Raw genomic sequence first — 6456 nt, 5'->3', positions numbered from 1 at the left:
CCTGCCACGCCAGCATGCCGCCGCATGCGGTGGCGGCAGGGCCCACCAGCTCACGGTGCGGTCGACGGCGACGGACGGCAGCGGACGTGCCGCCATAGCTGACGGCGGCAGGGCCTGCCGCCACAGCCGGCGGCGGCACCTGCCACGTGTCGGCTGGCGAACGTGCCGTCATGACACTTTTGCCATTTTCACTCACAAGTGGTTCTTTTTGCCATTTCATTGGGGCAGATGGTCCTTTTTGCCAAAAATTCCAGCCTGCAACCTCGGGAACAGTATTGGTGCCGACGACGACGAGCCGCCCGGACAGCGGCTGGACGTCGCCAGTGCTGTTCCGGGTATCTGATTTGACGAGTGTTTTGTGCGCGCGCGTCCCTCTCGCTGTGGCTGTAGACGTAGATGGATCCCGGTGACCCGGAGAATGGTCGCTGCCGAGTCTCCGAGCCACGGACGCAAACACTGATTGATCGACGGGTCCAAACTCGGAATGTCAGATCTAACCTGTCGTGTTAGCGCGGTGGGGTGCAGCTTACAGCGTGATTAGAGCCTAATCTGTCGGAATCGACGAAGCTTCGGAGCTAGCTTCCTTGTCGTTCGTCCTGCCTACTGTAGGAACACAAGGTGTCATGCAGAAGCGTGGAAGTGATCGATGGAACCATGCGTGCAGTGTTGTGGTACGACTTTCGATTTCTGTAGTAGAATATTAATAGTACATCGTATGAACCGTGCACAAAGATTTTATAATGGATGAGCGACAGATTCCTCAAAGGCGGCTAAGCTTGGTGGGGGTTGTTTAAACAAATAGTAATAGTATTCTCTAAGTACGCCGTGTGTCACCATATTTGCATCAAAGTGGTCGTGCCGGAGTGGTTATCGGGCATGACTAGAAATCATGTGGGCTTTGCCCGCGCAGGTTCGAATCCTGCCGACCACGCCTTTTTCATCCTCATTTTGACTTTTTTTTAACGGGCCTTCAACTATGCAGTGCCAGGCAATCTAGGGATCTTCAATGAAACAAGAATGCTTCTGGTTCCATCCAGGGCAGCCCTATACATCGATCAGCAGCGTGCGGGAGGCAGCATCATCATTAGTCCTTCGCTCGCTGAAAAGAACTGTATATATCATTTCACTACAGATGTACATGATCTAAGCTGTAGTATACTTGTTTCAACTCTAAAATTCTTCGGTGGAGACCGAAGGTCAAATCCCAGCATGTACATTAATTTTTTGAATTTCCGAATCGGAGCAAAATTTGTTCAAAATAAATTTTCAAAATTTTCGAACCTGAGCAAAAGTTAAATTACAACAAATTTCGAATCTGAGAAAAATTTAAAATTCCGAATCTGTGCTTAAAATTAATTCTAACAAATTCGAATCTGAGTAAAATTTGATTTTGAACCAAATTCGAATCTGAGCAAACAATAATTTTGAACAAATTTCGTATCTAACCAAAATTTGCTCGAATTTGAAATAAAAAAGAAAACATAAAAAAGAGAAAAGCCAGAAAAATAAAAAAAAACCTGTGAAACCAAAAAAAAAATAAATAGAAATGAACAAGAAAGGTCATAAAACCGAAAAAACGCAAAACACATGTAGACGGGCCGCGGCCCAACTTAGTCTTCCACGCGTGCGCGTGTTAATATCCTCCGCTGCTGGGTGATGTATGGGAATTTCCTTACCAAGAGTTCACACAGCCAATGGTTTTCATCGTTGGGCCAGCCCGACGAACTACATTCAGATCCATAATAAGAAGGCTGTAGCCCAAGTCAAGAGCGCAGTTCAAAATGTAGCGTCTGTGGTTTAAGCCTAAGTTGAACCAAGTTGCTCATTGTGTATCCATGGTTTTTGCTGCCTGATCACACCAACATTGGTAGGCAAAACAAAAATGAATCAGGATGGGCAAAGGAATGAGGGTCTACAAAATATTTACTCGCCAGCTGAATAAGGAACACTTTTTTTTTTTGTCTTTAACAATAATCTTGGTGAGGTGAGTTTGGGGCACAAATCAAACTCTGCCATATCTTTCCAAGGGACAAGCTGAGCGTTTGAAGATGTCCACCAAAGAATTAGGCCCCATCAGAGGTATTTCCATAGTGTCTCTATTGCCCATATAAACATATTTTTTGCGGGGAGCATTTTTTTAGGGAATTTACAGGGACCATATATACTTTTCTTAGAAAGGATTTTAACCTCAAATATTTAGAGTTCCACTTGTGTTCTACCGTGACACAAAGACAAATCAACGGGTAATACCTCCATCCTAAGGCTTAAGCCCTATATTTTTTCAGAAAGTCAAACTATGTTAAGTTTGACTAAGTTTTTATAAAAATCATTAACATGTCAAATACAAAATTGATATTATTAGATAGATAATGAAATATATTTTCATGTGCTATTTATAAAATATCATATTTATTGATAGATTATTCTAAAATTTTGGTCAAACTTTACTTGCTTTGACTTTTCTAAAAAAAATATAAGCCTTAAGCATTGGGATGGAGGTGACAGTAACATATGAAAATAATGTTTTAAATATATTAATTAAAAATAAATAATATTTTAATTCAAGAAACCCAAGACTGATGAGAAAATTCAAGGTCGGTTTGTGCTAATGTTATATGCTGAAGTTATATAAATTGAATTGGAATATGCTTCAACAACATTTACATTTTTTGAGCCCCTTATTTTTCATTTCACACTCGGCCTCAAAACTCTTGACACATTGTTACCGAGCAAATCTACGAGTCGAGATCCAGTATTTCACCTTTTTCTTTTGTTAGGACTGAAACATGTTGTACATTGAAAATTCCACAAAAAAGTTTGCGAGTAAATTAACAATTCCAAAAAACTGCTCATACTATGATTATAGTATAATCACCAACGGCTGCAAGTTGAGGAGAAAGAAAGGAGAAAACTAAAGAGAAAGATGAACAGTAGATTTAAGAAAAGAAACACGTTGTAGCTAGACAAGTTCCTCTGGCTACTTTTGCTTTTATCCAGAAGCCTAATTTGGAGCAGGCCAAGTAAGCCCCAAGCCGCTCTCACATAGTCTCTAAGGGCGACTTCTTTTGGGCTTATGCTTATGCATAAGCCAGCTTATAGGAAATGGTGGGGAGAAACTATGGTGAGAAGAAGCTCCTAGAAGCTAGCTCCTTCTATTCTTTCGGGCTTCTAAAAATTTGGCTTATTTGATGTGTTTATTGTGAAATGTCTATAATATCCCTAATTGGATAGGGGTTTTCAATCTAGATGCATAGCAACATCAGTAAACCGTGCTCATTATCCACCAAATGTTATATCAAAATTGCCCAGAATTTATTCATACAAGAACATATATTATCTAACACCAGTAAACCATAGCATATATCAAAAGCAATGCATCATATATTCTGGAACGATTTGATATCAACAATATTAAATTAAAACTAGCACAGATATTCACATCTCAAGTGAGGGAAGAAAGCAATGTCTGAATTTTGAGGTAGTCTGTACTGCGCGGTCGTCATCGAGCAGCCAAGTTTCAATCGGCGGCGGCAGATCGAAGAAGAAGGTGACTCCGCAGCGGCGCCGGTCGTTTTACGGGTGGAGGATGGCCGCGAGACGTGGAAGGCGGGGAAGGTAGCGTCGAGGTCGGGGGCGGCTGCGAGCGGCGGGGCGGCTGCAAGCGGCGGCGGGGCGGCTTCAAGCGGCGGCGGGGTAGGCTGCAAGCGGCGGCGGGGTAGGCTGCAAGCGGCGGCGGGGCGGCTGCAAGCGGCGGCGGTGGGTAGACGAGGGCGGTGCGGGTGGCGATGCGGTAAGTTTTTTTTCCTTTTCGGTTTTGGTTGACTGGTTCCTCAGGTGGAGTGGCATTTGCTGTAAATTGTGCCGAACTTGAGGGCCAGTTTTACATACCGGTTCGGGTTCATTGGCTAGAAGCTCGGGAAACTGGTCACACCCAGTTTCTAAGATTGCACTACGATCTAGCTTCTCGGTAGAAATAAGCGATTCTTAAACTGGACACTTCTTTTGGGCTTGAGGGGTTAGGCACCTAGAAGCAGCTCTATAAGCCCAAAAGAAGTGGTCCTAAGAAGATATCAGATTCAAGATTATGGTTATTCATCTTGAAGGACACTATGAAGAAGGATAATTTTACGAAGAAGGTGGTATTTGGATTGCGAGGAGGAAGGCAATTTATGAAAGGTTTGATCGTTTGTTTTCTACTTTCTTTACACATTCGTATTTGAGTGATTTATAGGCTATCTTTGGAGAAAGTCAACTTCAAGGGTTGTAGATCTAAAAAAACATGAAGGCTTGAAGCTACTCGCCATGCGTCTAGCCCGAGCGTATGCCATCCAGGATCATTTGACCTATGACGGATTTCATGAAGCTAAACGTTGAATGTGTATCCTTATGTATCAATTCGATATAGAGTACCTCCCCTTTCAAAAGTCGTATGTGCCAGGGAAACCCTAGGACCATCTGGTCCGGGCAGCAACGTTGTTGTTTTCTTTCTTGAAGGTGTTGCCTGGTACTTGATAAGCCACCGTTGAGAACGTGGAGGTACTTCTTCGGAGGCCGCAACGGTTGCGGATTACTTTCGTTTAGTTGATTCGGGCGTGTGTTTGTTGCTGCCCCGGCATTTTCTTTCCTTTTGAGACTATCGTGGTTGTATCGTGTGACTACATTAATATAGCGAAACAAAAGCCTATTTCGAGAGAGAGTACATCCCCTTTTCCAAATAAGATAAAAATGGGCGAATTGTGCAATATCATCCATTTTTCGTGACTGTAATGGAGAGATTTAACTTGAGATTATCAGCTCGAGAGAGTACGCCTTGCTTCAGACTTTTTTTCTTTAGAAATGTGTCTGGTGTTTCGAAATTATACAATGTGTGAATAATCAAGCCGATGGCAGAAATGATGTGACCATAAGACATATCAAAGTGTGCGAGGGAATCGTTCGTGGAGGTATTTCATGATTAGCAAAAACAAAATCATGACAATAGACACCCAACAAAAGCTAGCACTTAAGCCCGTAATGCTATATTAGATTTGGTGTCTCATCAGGTGTGGCTAGATCCTATAAGTCTATAACCTTAGGCGCGGAGTGAGCCTGCCCTTTTGGAATTAGGTTGTTGTTTATTTTATTTTACAAATTCAAAAATATAAAGATTCACAAAAAGTTAGAATAGAAAATGCTCAAATTTTAAAAATTCAAATTTGAAAATTGTGCGTATTTTAAAAAATGTTCAAATTCCAAATAGTCATATTTGAAAACTATTTAATTTTCGGAAAATAATATTAATATTTATTTTTAAAAATGTTAAAATTTAAAATATGTTCATATTCAGAAAAAGTTCATATTTTTAAAATGTTTGGTTTAAAGAAACTAGTTTGGAAAAAAGTTTAGATTAAAAAATCAGGTTTTGAAAACAAAAAAAAAGGAAAAAAGAAATACCAGAAAAGAAAAACCCGGAAAAGCCAAAAACAAAATGCTGGGTCGGCCCAACACCTTTTTTTTTTTTGACACAAATACAGTGGGGAAGGTCCCCACTGTGTCATTTTCATTTTATATAATCACAAATGTACAAAAAAGTACTTATTACATCTTTCACAAAAGATCTAGCCAATCCTGCATACCATCCTTAAGGCTAGGTTTAACTCTATGCCTAATAACACCAACACCTTCTTTAAAATGCCGAAAACATGCTAAAAGGTCGGCCCAACACCTAGTGTGGGGTGCACGGCACCTGGTCCGCGACAACCAGGTTGATGTAAAGGAGCTCCCTTTGGACGAGGTTAGAGCATCTCCAGCCGCGTCCCCTAAAGCGTCCCCAAAGGGATTTGGGGTGCGTCGGACAAAAAAACCGTTCCGCCGCAAGTGGTTCTAGATTAGGTTTAAAATTTCCGAATTTTTGTTTGGGGGACGCGACTGGGGAGCGACGTCCCCCAAAGGCGGCACGAACGAAACACGTCCCCCAAACGCTCAATCCGGCGCGGTTTGGGGGACGCTTTGGGGAACGCGACTGGAGATGCTCTTAGTCAAAATCAAAAAGCCCATGTTGGATTTTAGAACATGAAACAAAGGAGTCGTCAGCAATTAAATTTTAAAAGGATCGATGGACGAAAATTATCATCAAATGAGGTTGCCAGATTGCGATTTTCGTTGGTCCACTTTTTTTTTTGAAACTTTAAAGCACTATATTACGCAAACAGCAGGCCGCCTCATTAAAAACCTTCCAGCCCCCTTCGGTACCCTGGAAGGAAAAGAGTGCGTCTGAAACCTGCTGCCGCCAAATCACATGATTACATCGTTTAGGAGTGTTTCTAAAATAAATCTAGGGGGCTCATCGACCCAAGTACAAGATAATTTAGAAGAATAAGAGTCCCTAGCTAGTTCATGAGCAACTTGATTGGCTTCCCTCCCAATATGCATAAAAGAAACAGCGCCGATAGCAGTCACTTTGTCCACACATTCTGC

General features: G+C 41.9%; 1 non-coding gene across 1 annotated transcript; it reads left to right on the top strand.

Annotated features, from left to right (window-relative positions):
- The first annotated feature begins 849 nt into the window (after positions 1 to 849).
- Positions 850 to 931, top strand: TRNAS-AGA. Its single transcript has one exon. It is a non-coding gene; the product is annotated as a tRNA-Ser (tRNA).
- Positions 932 to 6456: the final 5525 nt, after the last annotated feature.

The sequence above is a fragment of the Lolium rigidum genome, chromosome 2 (assembly GCF_022539505.1).
Source record: "Lolium rigidum isolate FL_2022 chromosome 2, APGP_CSIRO_Lrig_0.1, whole genome shotgun sequence".
Lineage (NCBI taxonomy): Eukaryota > Viridiplantae > Streptophyta > Magnoliopsida > Poales > Poaceae > Lolium > Lolium rigidum.
The sequence above is the reverse complement of the archived record's forward strand: the minus strand, read 5'-3'. Positions and strand labels throughout refer to the sequence as shown.